This window comes from Monomorium pharaonis, chromosome 3, assembly GCF_013373865.1.
Source record: "Monomorium pharaonis isolate MP-MQ-018 chromosome 3, ASM1337386v2, whole genome shotgun sequence".
In the NCBI taxonomy this organism is placed as follows: domain Eukaryota; kingdom Metazoa; phylum Arthropoda; class Insecta; order Hymenoptera; family Formicidae; genus Monomorium; species Monomorium pharaonis.
The window spans coordinates 14,947,347-14,964,829 of NC_050469.1; the positions used below are offsets into that span (position 1 = coordinate 14,947,347).

The following is a 17,483-nucleotide window of genomic DNA, read 5'->3' on the forward strand; positions in this document are numbered from 1 at the left end:
CCTCACCCCGCTGCCATATTTGCTTCAAAATATCAGAGAGGTGAGGGTGTCGATTCGAATCCGTTGATATAAGTCAGATTTCCTCGACGTTGAGAAGGAATTGAGATAGATTGTTCGCTTGAGTCAAACACAAATCATAAACATCTACATCTAGAGAAGACTTCCATATAGGTTCCTAGTAATTGATTGGGAAACCTAGAGACTGCAGTAGTGTCAAAAAAAACGTTAACTCTGCGTTCTTCTGATTGAGCCCAGGAGGAAAGAATCGTTCAGGTATACGACAGATTAGAATCCTCTCTTACGCAGATGTGTGATAACTAGGCAAACAATCTTCGTAAGGATGAATAAAGCCGTAACTAGACCGAATGGTAAGCTGAGTTGGTAAGTTGTTTGACGCTACTAAAAACATAAAAATTTTCAATGAATCTGATTTAAAATAACAAATACGCGTCTTCTACTTCGAGAGTCGCTATTTGCGATCCTGGTAACATGAGGCGAGTAACAGTTAACCAATCTGGTTTAAAATGTAAGAGTGCAATATATTGTAAGATTGCTCGCTATTGGCCTAAAGCGTATACACGGCAACACACTTGCCGTTCATTGGATATTGCCACTGCGCATGTCACTACGCGCGGCGGAGGCAGCCAGCGTGCGTCGCAGCATGTGCGACGCAGTCAGTCTTTGTTTACGACTCGTATAATAAACAGCTGATCAGACTTCGAGTCACGGTTTTATTCCACGCCTCGCCCTTACCATTCCTGACCAGAGTCACGTTCCAAACCAGAATCTCCCCCTGTCCCCTACAATATGTATTCAGTTCTTTTAAGTTTAGAATAAAACATTTACCGCCTGATGTTTTGTCCATAAGCAAGGAAGATAGAAATTGATCTTCTGAAGGTTCAACCGCCTCAATAGTTCTTTTGGATCAAAGGCGTTCTATTTCCAGAACGCAGCAAATTGCGTTCAGAAAAATTAACCTGTAAACAGAGCCTTGATGGGAAAACGAGACGAATTGAATGCGGTAACCTTGTATTGCATTCAGGACTATTAGGTCTGAGGCGATATTAAGTCGCTGTTCACAAAAGGAACTCAGGTAACCTAGTGATCGTATTTCATTTAGATGCAAGAGCGACGTCTGGACTGGTGGCAGTGATGACAGTTTTGGTGATGTGAGGCTCCCGTCCTGTGAGTCGTGAACGGGAGCTTTCTAGTTTTCTGACTTCCTGAGTGTAAGAGGTTGAGCGCATCATTGAAGTCTGCTGGCGCACAAGCTGTAAAAATTTCTTCCTCAGTAGTGGGGTTGTTTTGACCGTTGCTCGACTAGCCTTTTCACAGGCTTAAGTTGCCTTCAGGGTCGACATAATGTTTACCAACGGTTTGGTAAAGTCTCTTAAAGCACGAGCCTACAGGCCGCTCTCGCCTGCGACTGAGCATACGATTGAAATTCATCGCCTTTAATAATGGAGAAAGTCAATGCAGCATTAAGCTCCTTGTTGCGCTGGATGGCGCTAGCCTTGTGAATTCCTCCTTAATATCGTATTTAGCAAGCAGGCTGCTGTGTACTTTCTCAAGAAAATTGTTTCAGAATATAGACTGAATTGCCTGCAGGCTCAGCAGGTTACAGGCTGGTGTTGTCTACAACATCTAGGCTTGGCTAAAAAATTCTCTGGTGTCTCCTGAGTATCTTGGTCCTGAGCCCTTGAGGCTGCAGTGACAGGAAGAACGGCAAAGGATGCTGTCTCCCTAGTTAAAGATTTATAAGCGCATGAAGAGAAAAGAGGTGAGGAGGAAACAAATCGGTTATGTCCTCTCTTCGCCAGAAAAGTTTCCGTGCGTGCATGCACTGCGAGAGCGGCAGGGCACGCGCTCGTCGTCGTCGTCAAACCCGATAGTGCTTGGTGAGCGCGCCTCAGAAAATCGAAACGAGCGAGCAAAGATTTCGCCGCAACTTGGAAGTGTCATTACTCCGCCGCTAGTCTTGCGAGTCGATCGGCGACACATGTGGGTCAACAAGAGGACATACCTGGTACAATGCCGCAGTCAGCTTAAGCGATCGCCTGTTCCTCCTCTAGATTCTCAACGACAGGCAAAGAAGCCGATGCTGGTGTCTCACCCGCGGTCGCAGCCACCTCCTGTGGCTGTTGCCATCGGTCCACTAATTCGTCTGATAGGAGCGTGGTGGCTTGCGGTAGATGTTATGGTCAGTGCCTCGATAAGCGCTTAACACATGTGTGTTACGTGCATGCGCGTCCGATTATCGCTGCGAGAGCGGCGAGGCACGCGCCCGTCTGTCTTCATCGTCGTCGACCTCGAGAACGTGCCAGGAGCGTTGCGGAGATCGAGACGAACAAGCGAATGCACGAACAAGCGAGCGAGTGAAAACTTCGCTGCTGCTTGGAGGTGTCGTCACTCTGCCGGCGGTTTTCCGAGCCGATCGACAACAATCTAAAAGGCTTTTACTCATTCGGGGGATCGATGTGAGGAAGAATTTCTCGCTGAGCTCTAATCAGAAATAGAGAAAAGACCGGAGAAGAGACGAGGAAGAGAGAAAAACAGATCGGTTATGTGACGTTATGTCCTTTCTTTGCTAGAAATAATCTAGAAAGAAGAAATTGGGTCAATGAAAGGATATACCTGGTACAGCGTCGCAGTCAGCTTGTATGACCGTCTGTTCACACCCTGGAGTTGCTCAACAGCAGATAAAGGCCCCGAGAGTGGGGGCATCGGCTTCTCTAAGATCTCTAAATCTACCCTGGTGAAAATGGAAAATTGGAGCGTAAGTCGAATGTAAAGGGAGAGTAATAGAAGCGTTAACAAACCTTCTACGAAGCGTAAATTGAAACAATAAAATGTAAAAGAAGTGTTAACGCTTCTTTTACATTTCATTGTTTCAATTTACACTTTGTAGAAGGTTTGTTAACGCTTCTATTACTCTCCCTTTACATTCAACTTACGCTCCGATTTTACATTTTCACCAGGGTATCACCGGTCATACCTTGTGCGATCCTCCAAGACTGTCTCTGGACAAGGAGATTATATATCTCACCGAGCGTAAAAAACAGCTTGTCGCTGAAACATCCTGACGAGGAATCCCTCAAATGTCGGCGATCGGGCGAGAAGTGGGGGCCTGGAAAACTGTGCCCTCGCCATCTTTCTTTACGTCCACGTGGCGATTCCGGGGAGTTCACCCACAATCTCCACGAAATCCTCGGGAATCTTGTGAAGAATCTCGACGTGAGCGTCTTTTGTCATTCGAGGAAGGGCTCTGTTTTTTATTTTTATGTTTTGGCATGGTTCACTAAAAGACTGAAAAATAAAATAGAAAAACACGCGCACAAGAACTGTTGTCTGAAAACGAGCGAACAGAACACAATGAGGTGTGCTGGGTGTGCATGGCCGTGCATGCAAGAAGAGCGTGCGCAGCGCTAGGGCCCCAGTACGTGGTAGAGACCTTGAAAACCCTAGCGCGTGGTGGTTGAGCGCGGGACGTTTTACTTTGGCGGGGATTTGAAATCTGTTGTCGAAATGGCGTGCGAGAGCACGACTACATAGTTATTTCCATCTGAACAAGATAATAGGCATAATTCCAGATAAAGCTTAGTAGCACCTCTACTAAGCTTTATTGCGCACATTTGCGCAGTGAAGTTTGCGTTACACGGCATGATTCTTTATGTACTTGGCGTCGCGCCGCTTGATATATATAAGATATTTAGTTAATAACATCGTCATTTATATTACATTCTGTTAATTCGCAATGTTAATTATCAATGTATAATTATTAATATCATTTATATTACATTCTGTTAATTCGCAATGTTAATTATCAATGTATAATTATTAATATGCTAATACGCTTATACGCTGATTGCATTAAAAAAGAAAGGATCTCTTTTGTGGATAGAGTTGAATTACCGTCTACCACATCAGGTGAATGAACATTTGAAGCAATCTACTTTGCGATGTATGTACATACATGAGTGTGACTCTATCACGCTCCCTCGCTCATTCCTATTTCGTCACTTCGAAATTTTGCACACCTACAAGAAAGTTACGAGAATAATGCGCGAATTAATCAGAAATGATATCGCTTAGAGAAGTGACTGTGCTGAATATGCACGTTACATGTTTGAATGCAAATACTATGTTGGAGATTTATAACATTGTAAATGCCAAACTACATATAAGACATAATTAAGAATGTAAAAGTAAAATATAAATGTAATAAAGTTTATTTGTTTAAAAATTACTATGGTAAACAGTAAGCGCGGACAAAAAAAGAAATAATTAAAATTTTTACCATGTTTTTCAACAAAGTACTCTAGTATTTAAATATACTGCTTATGGTGTAATTCTTTGAAATTTATTCTCATGATCCACATGATTCCTGTCTTATACAGTAATTTTTGAAATAAAATTTTTTTCATATACTAATAAAAGTAGTATCTATAGCAAAAGTATAATCAATAAAAATAAGAGTTTAACAACTGTTGCTATTTACATGTTTGTAATTAAGTCACCACCAACTACATTCAATCTCGATTCTCGATAATTCGATTTGCTCTGAATTTTTGCTCGGCTCTATTCAGGCCTAGAAATTTGTTCAAACGATCGATGATTGACATTAATTGTCTTATACGTCGACAAAAATTGTCAATACTTAAATTGACAATAAATATCGATTGTCTGAGAGCGTCGTTAAAGTTTCGAGGGCCGTCGACTCGTGGCAGCTTTGTGCCCCTTTCATTTTAGACGTTCACTTCAACCTGCTTCCTCCCTCTCTTTCGCTTTCTCCTCATCGTCTTTTCATTCTCAGGTTTCTCTCGTGCTCGGGGCGGCTCTTTCTAAAAATAGGCGCGCATCGAATAACGAGTTGGGGGTGGTGGTGGCGGCTAAGGTTGAAGTTTGCATTGTGAACGCGTATAACGGTGTATATGACTGCTAGTACCCCTCACCTTCTCCCTACATTGGATGTAACCGTAGATTTGACCCAATGACCCAGCGGACGAGCCCGAAAAGCCGCGGAAACGCCCGAGTGAATTTCATCCTCGACCCCGGCACACCATGTCTTCACCCCTTCCCTTCCTCCCCTTCTCCTCTCTCTCTCTCTCTCTCTCCCTCTCTCTCTCTAGGAGCTACCTCCCTTCCATTCAATTGCTTTATTCTGGTTTCCTGCCCGAATAGAGGTCTCTCTCCCCCGTTGACGCTGATTGACTATGCACGCAGGTATAAATATTTTGTTGCGTATCTGTCATACGTATGAGCATCTAAGGGAGCAACGTGATACGCGATACCGTAATGCAGCATCGACAAGCGATACTATGTTATTTCGGCAATATCGCACAATGATTAATCTTTGCAGTTGTTTTCGGGATAATCAGACTGAGCGAGCTGTCGTGGCGATATAATGTATCGCGAAATTATACACGGAAGCCGCATTATGCGTGCCACCACGCTCACGTACCGGCGTGCTCCAAGTCCTTCTACAAATTCTCGGAATATCTTCGATGCAATTAGGCGAATCCGTATAACTTGCTAGTGATAATAAGTGAAGCAAAATAAACCTTCACATATTTTGAGTTATTTACACACACACACACACACACACACACACACACACACACACACACACACACACATATATATATATATATATATATATATATACATAGTGCACAAGTACAAAATTAAAATTTTAATAAAAATAAATTAAGAAAAATTTGTTAGACATGGCTTGACAAAATGATAAAATAAATCATTGTTTTCTTCTATTAAAAATATTGTGATTCATCCATGTATCAAAAATCCTTTTTTTGCACACATATAAATTAAAATTTGTTTAAATCATGTATTTAAAAATGTAACAGAGTTGATGCTATCTGATAAACAATTTTGATGTGTGGGTATTTCATAACTAATAAAGATACTATAAAAAAGCGGATCATTTTAAAAACTATCGACAAGCGTCATCCACATTTTTGACGTGTTGTTACATATTTTATTCATTCCATTCTGGGCACACCATATTCTCTCGGCAGTTATCCTACATGGCATTTTCCAAATATGATCTCTCAAGGGGTAACGACTTCTTTTGTCCTTTCAACAAATAGCGATAACACCAGAAAAAGTGCGTCACAAGTAAAATTATTCACGATTTTAATTTAATACTAAATATTTTTAATGTAAATATACGAGCGAGCATACATGTGTATATTAACATAATAATTATTTCAATTATTATACGTACGAGTATAGTTACAAACATACATATTCTACTTCAGTGTTTAATAAAAGTCTTATAAGTTATCGTAGATGTTTTTACTACGACAATATTATATATATATATATATATATATATATATATATATATGTATATATTTTTTTTAAGAAGTTAAATAGCACATCTACTGTAGCACAATTAAGTACTTTTCGCGGAAATGTCACGAGCTTCCTAAATTTATAATTTGGATGGTTAAAAACGAGATATCGTTAATCATGTAATGTATACATCTCGACGACACTTCCCGAGTTACAACATTTACTTGCTTTATCATTCTTAATTTAGAAATAACGGAAATATAAACGACAACATACGACATATTGCTAGATTTTTACGCGAAATCAACACAAAACATTTTTTAACAATTAAAATATTTTTAACAATATTATTTAATATTTTTTAATATACTATAGGTTCGAAACGGTATCATGCTTAAAGAACAGTGAAATTAAAGAATTGTTATATAAGAAAAAAACAGTGCCAATAAAAAATGTCAATTTTGTATAATATAGAAAATGTTTAACTGCAGTGCGGTTTGTTGCCAAATGCTTGTTCTATTGTATTGTATAAATCAATTATAACTTTTAATTAAATGGACTATGTAGTGTTGTAACCAATCAAATGTGCTACATATATCGTTTTTGTGTTAAAAGCATTAAAATTTTATAATTACATTTCACATACAAAATAATTTTTATTTTATTATATAAAATTAAATTAGAATATTGTCATTGATTCTATTAAATGTTTAACACTTAAATGTAATTAAAAAATAAAAAATATGTACACACTTTGTCAATAAAAAACAAACTTAATTTAAAAAATACACTGCATATTGATTGTTATAAGTAAGATAAGACATGTGTTTTTAAAATAAATTTTACTAAAATGCGGAAAGCTCATTTTCGTAACAAGAAAATCTCGTACGCGGATTAACAAAATTCTATGGTGTTATTCTGGCTTTAATGATTTTCAAAAAGTCATTAAAATTTAGTTTTAATTAATTTTTAGTTTAAATATTCGTGTTTACGCTAGACTTATCGAGCAACGGCAATTTTATTAATTTTGTAGAAACTGCATATTTCAATTGCTATAAATATAATTAAAAAATAAAAATTTTTAATAATCGAGATAATCAACGATAATTTGTTATTGAAGATATATATATATATTTTTTTTTTTTCAATAACATATCAAACTTCTATATTAGTTTTACAATAAAAGTTTCACACATGAATGTTCAACAGAATAAGTAAGAAAGTTTACAAGATAACCCCAGTTTTTTGCTATTCGATGAAATTATATAAACATTATAAACTGATACCTTTTTATACACTTTAATTAAAATTAAATACATATAAATAATGCTTGTCTATGCAAAATTTAAGTTTATACATATATGTATAAACCTAAATTTTGCATAGACAAGCATTATTTATACGTATTTAGTTTTAATTAAAGTATATACAGATTTACTAAATCCTTTAAAATCCATGTTACAAAAAGTTACATCAACCTTTGAAGCACGTAAAGTTCGTATATCGTTTTAATCTGATCTCTTATTCTCTACTTTATTTATCGTAAAATATATATTATCTAGCTGCCTTGATAAAGATTTATGTACTATCTATATGTGGCATAATCCTTCTTAATTCTTGTATTTTAACGTTCTTTATCTAATATTCGAACAAATAAAACAAAATACTTGTATTTTTGCAAATATCAATGATTATAAGTTTATTGTTTTCACGGAACTTGCTTGTAGAATAGCATAGTTTCTACCAAATAAGTCACATATTTGCATGTAAATATATTTTAAATTCTACATTGTAATCTTGGACGATGTTAAAAATTCATTAATTTCTCATTACTATATTCTCGTTTCTATAAATCATTTTTACGAGCTAACCTCTCGTCTATAATCTTGCTTTAAGTTAATGTAAACGTTAAATCTTAAACATTAAATTTTAAGCGTTAAGTGACGTCATATTCGACTTTAAACTGTCCATAAACACAATAAGATATAATGAAATGGGCAATTCTTATTTCTTAATGCTAATTTTTTAATGCTAAAATACTAAATATGTAGATCAGTGTTGAGAGACAAGAAACGATAATTGTTACACGTAATCGTTTTGGCGACCTAATGTTATTTTCTGACAAGCAAAAGTAACAATGTTTGTTATTGTTCTCATATTTACAGTTTTAATGCTGCTATAAAATGCTATGAAAACTATACTACGCTATAAAAATCAGTTATCCAAACATTCTTCATATTGAACATAGCTATTTAATTGACTGACATTAAGGCCTTAAAGATTATTTTCGCTGCAAGTGTATGAAAAATGGTCCATTTCTCACGTGTCATTTCATATAAAAGGACCAATATTTCAACGCACAGGTAACAAAAAATATTATATGTGACATGTGCGGATCGGTTCTTGCTCGTTCGTGCGGGTGGACACATTCGCCTTCGGCTCGTATGTCCATATCCCGAATTTACGGGCAATTAGCTGATTTACCGCACTAGTTGGATAAATATCTATTTCACAATTGTTGTAAATTACTTGTTATATATTAAGATTTATCGCTTACTACTTTTAGTGCTTATAGTTTAAAGTCTAATGGTTAAATCAAGGTTGTGGAGGTACAAGGGATAACACTGACTAAAATTCTTTCGCAAGTTTAACAGGCGATTTTTCTCGCTCACAATTCCAATTTTTCGGCAAATACTTGTATAATTAATTAACAAAAGTAAAATATTAAATTCTGTATACAGGGTGTCCCAAAACATGTGAGTCAATTCTCGTAAAAAGGTAGAAAGGATCGAGATGGACTTAAAAGTCCAATATTGTCTTGGGTTAGGTCCACCAATAATCAAGGTATTAATTTTTCAAATTATGCGAATGAGAGCGCGCCAAGAGAAGAGCTCGATCCGCTCGAGCCATAACACGGAAGAAAAAATCTATCGTGAATGTATGATAAGTTTTTATTAATTTACTGTTCACAATTACGATAGAAATTAATTAGATTATTTGATTCCATATGTTAATATTTTGATTATTGATGGACCCAAAACAATATTGGATTTTTATGTTCATCTCGATCCCTCCTATCTTTTTACGAGCGTTGATCCACATGTTTTGGGACACCCTGTATATCGAATCATTGCTTAGAGCCGTTGTTATTTTTATTTGCATTACTCGAAAATAAAATTATCAAATTTTCTGTTACCAGTTATATTTGGGAAATATTTGGAATGCAGCACAGTATTTATACGTACATGTTTTTCGCTTCACATTACTGTAACATTTGTATTTTTAATATATAAGGAATGCTTTTGCAGCGTTAGCTTCCATTTTAGCTATAGGATGCCATATAAAACAGAATTTATCAGGAGCGCCGTCATCTTAGCTACTATATATTCAATTTATATCTTTTGTCTGATCAACGATCTTATTAATAATAAGATTTTATAATTTTATATTACTGTTGAATAAAATAGCAGTCTATATTGCTTTGAAGTACAAGATTTTTTACGATTTTCTTAAAAACTTTATGCTGTAGTACGCTGATAAAGTAACGTGTATATTTGTAAGTCTAATCAATTTGTTTCTGTTTCTACAATAATTTTTTCTCTCAATCACTTTTTTATTATGAAAAAACAAAATACAATTATATTTATGTTAAATTTGATACCAAGATTGTATGGGAAAAAATGATTTTTTAATAGAAAAAAGTAATGATGTAAATTTCGTCCACAAAACATTTTTCAGCGCTATCTGATATTTGTGGGCGCCGGATCCCGCGGGCTCTCTCTTTCGAGCGAAATGGGATAATATTAATCGTCCAAAGCATCGCGCGCATGACACGATACGATACGCTCGCGTTGGCCCTGAGAGAAATGTGTTTTCAAGGCCAAAGAAAAAACAGGTTGGCAAGTTATATCTTGGAATCGATGTTCACGCAGAGAGTAAGCTCATGAACTAAAAGAAGTTATACTGGGTCAAGAATAAAACTGCAATTTAAACTTTAACATTGACTGTTTCGACATTTAGAACGTCAAGGTGTAAAATAATTTATATATACCGCGTGCACTTTGCATAATTAACTTCATATAATAATAATAAAAAATATATGTATTGTTGTACATTTTAAAGGATTAGAAATAAAAGTTAGTAGACTTGAATATATATATAAAACTACTTAACATTACTATCTATCTCATCGACTGATATAATGGTAACAATATCATTCTTATTTTTCTTGCTAAGTTGCATAGTTTTATTTACAATTTGTTATTAATTGTTATCCGAATTAAAAATAAACTGATACAGAGCGATGTAGTGGATTTGCTTCTTCTCGTGATTTAACCTTAAATTATTTTTTAATTGATATAGATAAACACGAACAAACATTTTAATATAAAATAATTAATCACGATAAAAAGCAAATCCACTACATCGCTCTGTATCGGTTTATTTTTAATTTTATACGGATATTATATCTCTATCTCGCAATATCGAAATGCGAAAGAAAATTCGTCCAATTCTTCAATTCATTGTGATTAAAATTCATATCATATAAGTATAGGATATGAAATAAAATTCTCTTGAACTAATCAAACTTTTAAATAGAAAATTATCTAAAAGACAATCTTTTTGTCTTGATTTATTAAAAATGGATTTAACAGAAATATATTATATGTTTTCTATTTAATACGTGAGAACAATAATATTTTTTCATATGAAATTAAATTAATATAAAATTTACAAATTAAGTGCTGGAATAGTCGAAGAAATTTTATAGTACAAAGTTTGAAACGGTTTTTTATACTTGCTATAATTGCTATAAAAATTTTACTTCAGTAAGAATGTGTAAAGTTTTATACATATGTTTATAATTATAATTGTTTTATCACTTTTTATAAGTGCTGCACTTATGAGGGTCAATAATTCTGTTTCAGTGTTAATTGCAATTTAAAGGGCATAGCGGAATAAGCAGGTGAAATCTGTCCCCGCACTAATCGAGCTCAAATTGATATCATTAGTTGGCACCCTTGAGAAATAAAACTTCCCCAAAAATTAACTACAAAATTTCATTTTTTGGGGAGTTATGAAGGGAGAAAGAAAAATAAAGAAAGTGGTTTTTTCGAAAATGGTTGGACCAATTTTAATGAAAAAAATATATGTTGTAAACATCGTTTAGACAAGTTTAAGAAAAGTTTAAGTAATTTTTGTGGTTAAAGAAAACCCGATAAAAAAATTTTTGAATTTTTTATGAATTTTTTGGGGGGTGATAGTTCTGAGATACCACTTTTATATTTTCACAAAAACATCTCTAGATTTTCTTTTTTAACAGATATTTTTTTCAAATTAATCGGAGTAGTGGAACATGGTTAAAAATAATAATTCACACCGCGCCGTTATGAATGAAGCAAGGGAACTCACATTAAAAAAGTACACCAATGATAAATAATGTGAGAGGCAAGGGGACTCACATTGAAAAAGCACCCCGAACATATGGAATTTAAAAACGTACTGCAATCTTCTCGTGATAAATTGCCGAAACGATAAGTTTTATGGGCTAACTGCAGACGTCCTGGAAATATTATATGTGTTATTATATTTTATATTATTATATCATAATTTTTTTTGGCAACTAAACATTGCAACACTGCAACTAGTATGTAAGTTCAACATGACTCGGCTCGGTCACTCAGCCGGCGCGGCGCAGCACAACGGCGCGGTGTGAATTATTATTTTTAACCATGTTCCACCACTCCGATTAATTTGAAAAAAATATCTGTTAAAAAAGAAAATCTAGAGATGTTTTTGTGAAAATATAAAAGTGGTATCTCAGAACTATCACCTCCCAAAAAATTCATAAAAAATTCAAAAATTTTTTTATCGGGTTTTTTTAACCACAAAAATTACTTAAAATTTTCTTAAACTTGTCTAAATGATGTTTACAACATATATTTTTTTCATTAAAATTGGTCCAACCATTTTCGAAAAAAACCACTTTCTTTATTTTTCTTTCCCCCTCCATAACTCCCTCAAAAATGCAATTTTGTAGCTAATATTTGGGGAAGTTTTACATCTCAAGGGTGCCAACTAATGATATCAATTTAAGCTCGATTAGTGCGGGGGCAGATTTCACCTGCTTATTCCACTATGTCCTTTATATCAAACAAATTTTATTCATAGTAGGCATTCATCAACTGTTTATCAGATTTCAATATTAACTGTCATTGCCATTTATTGCATTATTAACTATTATATTGTTATATATAAAGAGAGACATACAATGCTTGTAGCTAAAATTAATGTGTAGCTAAAACTAATTGAAATTGTTATGTCAATATCACTCTTTAATTATATTATCCATCATAAAATTGTCCAAAATTATATAAATATGCAAATTTGCAGCATAACAAAATGCAAAAACTTGAATATAAGAAGCGGTGGTTAATATAACAATGTAACTGTAATATAACAATAAAAAATAAATTTTGATTTATAATACGATACTAAATTTCTTAAGTAAGTGCGTGAGCTTAAAAACGGCATCGATCACACATATAACTAACATATAAGTAGCATATGGTACGCTTTTCCAACTTTCCCCGAGTTTCAAAACTGTAAAGCTTGTAACAAGTAAAACACACTAACTGAACTCAGTCGTCTGTCGCAACCATTTCTCAAGAGGCGTTTTCCCCGTATATGCGCTTTCGCGCAACTATATTTTATCCCTCTATAAACCTAATAAGACTTTATTGTGTTTTTTGTACTTTAATTTCGCTTTCTTTTATTGTCATTAGTTCTCTTATAACAGAAGAAGTTTTCTTATAACAGAATTACTATTATCGTGGCAATTTATAAATGTTTACTTTTATACAATGTTTACTTTATTATTAATAAAACAGAATATAATGGATTCATGCTTTAAAAAAGACCCGAGAAACAATTTGGATAAATGATAGAATTATAACGGTTGAATTAATTCACAATTGGTCGTCATCGATGTCGCATCAACGTGCCATGAATATTTTATGAAAATTACAATTCCTCTGTGTACACACCAGAACTGCGAATAGAGAGAGCGCAGTATGCAAACATTTTATTATAAACCTGTTTAATATGTTTATAATAAATAGTACAGTGCAGAATTAAAGAAAACTAAAATTAATAATATATTATTGCGGAATTTTTCTTCTAAAAATTCTTCAAAAATTAATTTCAATGTACAAATGCTTTTATGAACTTTTTTTGCCATTAAGTGATCTCATTTTATACATTTGCAAAATGCTAACTGAAAAAATCTTTTTCATCGATTTAATATAGAATACATAACATACATGTTGATACATTAGTCACCTCTCTTTTTGTATGGCAGCACGAAACGTTTCGTACGGCGTTTATTGATAGGCAGTTGACGTTGGTTTGACGAACGAGCGCACGGGGTTCAAACCCCGGCTGGATTATATATCACAAACGTGGGCTATCTCTGGCTTTCTCTTGTTGATGATTTCCAATCACGATAATGTGTGTCTCAAAGTGATACACATGTACGCGTGCGAGCGGTACGTTATTCGTCAGCTCTCGTGTAATAGTATCATCAGCTCTGTCGAATTTACTTCCGGGACAGGGAGTCATCAAAAATATGCACTATCACTATCTCTCTCTAATAATTTTCCCTACCGTTACATTATAGGGTGATCCGCAGTGTTGGTCTCTTTGTGACAGTGTAATTCTAATTTAATTTATAAAGATATGCGCTTAATATCTCTGCTTCTGGCATAAAAATATAAATCTTTCGGTTGGCCTCTTCTCTATTTTATTCAGTCTGATATAAGCGTAAAATCAGACGCGTTAATAATAAAATTTATAATAAAATTAACAATAAGAATACCGTTGTCTCGATCAAATGAAATCAGTCGGTGAATTTTATCAATAGAGTTTTTAATCATTAGAATTTTAACTTCAGTAATCAATCTAGTAAGTTTTATGTACGTACATGAAGAATAAAATTAGTACACAATGTAAAAAAAAGCTGACTATTATATCATTGATATATTTTATTTCTATCACTTTCACTAGCTTGTCATTTAATGTTAGCAGTTATCTAAATAAAATTACTTAAATAATTATCTACACAAGGAAATAATTTCATCTTATTTTTATCTTAGATAAAAGAAATGTCATTATTTTTTTATTCTCTAAATTAATGTAAATGATTGTGAGTATGAAATATTATACTTAGTAGTTTTATCCTCCAAGTAACTATGTATAACTTAACATAAAAAGAATCTAGATAAATTAAACATTTAATCAAATCATTTTTATTTTATTTAAGATAAGTTTAATTTATTTTTATTTAAATAATTTTAACCTTTAGAGGGCCGGAAAAGCCAATATATTGGCTCCAACTAAAAATCATTTTCTCATAGATGTAAGACATATACAAGCACTCTAGCATACATAAATACACATTTATACACGCAGTACACTCTCATACACACACATACATGCAAATATACACACACATATGCACACATTCATAGGCAGAAATTATAGAAGAGTTTGTACAGATCGATTATGTGTAGCATTCTGTTTTGAGCTCTATCTTACAAAGGATACATTACCATAAAAAATGTATGCTTTATAAATATATAAAATAAATTAAAAATAATTATCAAAAAAAAACTTGAAAAATTTTTAGTAACAAAAAAATTTATATAATTTAAAAAATTAAAAAAAATTTTAAAACAATAACAAAAACAATACAAAAAAAAAGAGAAAGGAGCTACATAAACTCTCTACATCCACGTTAGCTCCAGGTAATGTTAAGGAGAATTGTGATATTTGAATTTTTCACCTTTTTGGGGACAATAATAAAGTTAGGAGTGAAAATTTTCAAAGTTTTACGTTACCGTTGTATTCAGCGACCCCAAAAAACTCTTTATATAAGCCTTATTTGCAAAATTTAAAAATTTTGTTTCTTACCTTAGCGGGCGGAAAGCCACTATAGCGACTCAATCCATGATCGGAACTTTGTATATAATAAACTCATGATATAAGACACAAGTTTGGGTCCTTTTCAAAGGGAGTTTTAAGATCTCAAATCCAGGCCCTCTAAAGGTTAAGTAACCTAAGCGCAACGTTGCTCAATATCATAATCGTTACAATTAATCCAAAATTTGATAAACTTTTCAAATATAAATATTAAATAATTTTTACGAAAAACTGATAATGTGTGTCAAAATTGATGGCTTTATATACTAGCGGCACGATCTTCGTCTTTTTCATCATGCAAAACAATTTCCGGGGGAACAAAGTCTGAATAAATCTACATCGTTTTCCCCTCGAAGCGTCGCACGCAACCCACAACGCGAAGCTACAGAAAGAAACGTGCTGACATTATCCTATATGGTGTGTGCGTAACACTCAAAGTCAGATAGGATTTATTATTTTTACGAAGAAATAACAAGAAATTTCCATTTTTCATGTCAAAAGAAATTTAAGAGACTCTGCGGTCTTTATAAAAAGAATCCCCCTGATACCACGTAAACATGACAAACGTCGATGAAAGCTATAGAAATTTTGTTGAAGAAACTTTGCACATGTCAGTTGCGCAATGGATAATAAATAAAGTATGCTTTCTCCATTTATTTGTACAACTGTAATTCTACCATAATTCTCTTATTATTATAATAAATATCTGTAACTTCTCACCATAATATGTTTAAACTGTTTTATTTAACCATCTGATGCACTTTTGAGATTAAAATAATCCTGCATACATTCAGAATAATCTTCTCATCACGTATAACTTTAAATTGATTTCAAAGCTTTATTTTGTTAATTTAGTTATAATATCTTTAAAAAATAAAAAAATATATAATTATAATATATAATATTTCAATATGTGTGTGTGTCTAAAATTTGTAGATTATGTATAAATTTTAATAAAATGTTACATATATATGTATAATATGTATATACTCACACGTGCGCGTGTGAACGTGTATGCTCTCTAAATTATAATCAGTGAAAAATCAGCGAAATCAGTGAAAATACACCGATTTTCAGTGGTATGTATTGATAACTTATTAATCAGTAAAATAAAAACACTAAAATTTTTTAGTAATAATACATTAATTTTGAAGTAAAAATCACTAAAAAATAGTAAATACTTATTAATCATCACAGCTATAAGTATATTATTTAAATAAGTATATTATTATTTAAATATCTGGTAAGATGAAGAAATCGAAATATAATTTCTACATTTATTCGACATTTGTCACCAAATAAGAATACAATTACAAATTATATAATTTTGATGATTATGTTGAATTTTTAATCAATTATGAATTTTAAGATTTTAACCTATTGATCGTAATGTTCATAATATTTGAAATGTAAGTGTGATGTATATTTTCTTTTTTGCGCATATCTTTTTTTAAAAATTATTAATCCCAGAATATACCGAACAGATTCATTTTTATTTATTGGCTAACTGCTATTGCTATTTTCGCGCCCAAATATATATGAATATAGCAAATTCCTGCAGATTCTGGAAATTCATGACATTCCAATTAGAGAAATCAATATTGAATTACATGCTTGATTTACCCTTTCCATAACTGTCAAAGAATTTATTTACAATGTGTTTAAATTTGAAACGTGGCAATATAAAATGTTATTGTATACTATCAATTTCGCGCATTAATAGAAAATCGTTATTAATTCTGAATACTCGCTTAATTACATAGAATTATAATAGAAAATATTGTTTTGTATTATATGTATAATGATTAATTAATAATAATAATTTTTCTCTTTATGTTAAATAAATAACATATTATGTTAAATTAACATATAATAATAAATATTTAATATAAATCACTATCAAATATCAAATATCAAAATAATGAATTAACTATATATGGATCTTATTTCTCCAAATTTTAAATAAATTTTAAATAAATTACTTTTTAACAAACTGTTTTTTAAATTAGAATCACATTTAAAATTACTTAAATATAACTTAAAAAAATAACAAAGTATAAAATTTTATTTATATTTACTTCTTCATTCTGTTGCTAACTTAAATAGTTATGCGCTTTACTGAAGCTAAAATTATATAGGATTTTCTTGCATTATTTTAAATGAGAGATTCTTTAATTATTAATTTTGTG

General features: G+C 32.6%; 1 protein-coding gene across 6 annotated transcripts in view; it reads right to left on the reverse strand.

The window, feature by feature from the left end:
- LOC105836810 (potassium voltage-gated channel protein eag) overlaps positions 1-17,483 on the reverse strand; it is a 99,615-nt gene that overhangs the window by 57,219 nt on the left and 24,913 nt on the right. The window lies entirely within an intron of this gene.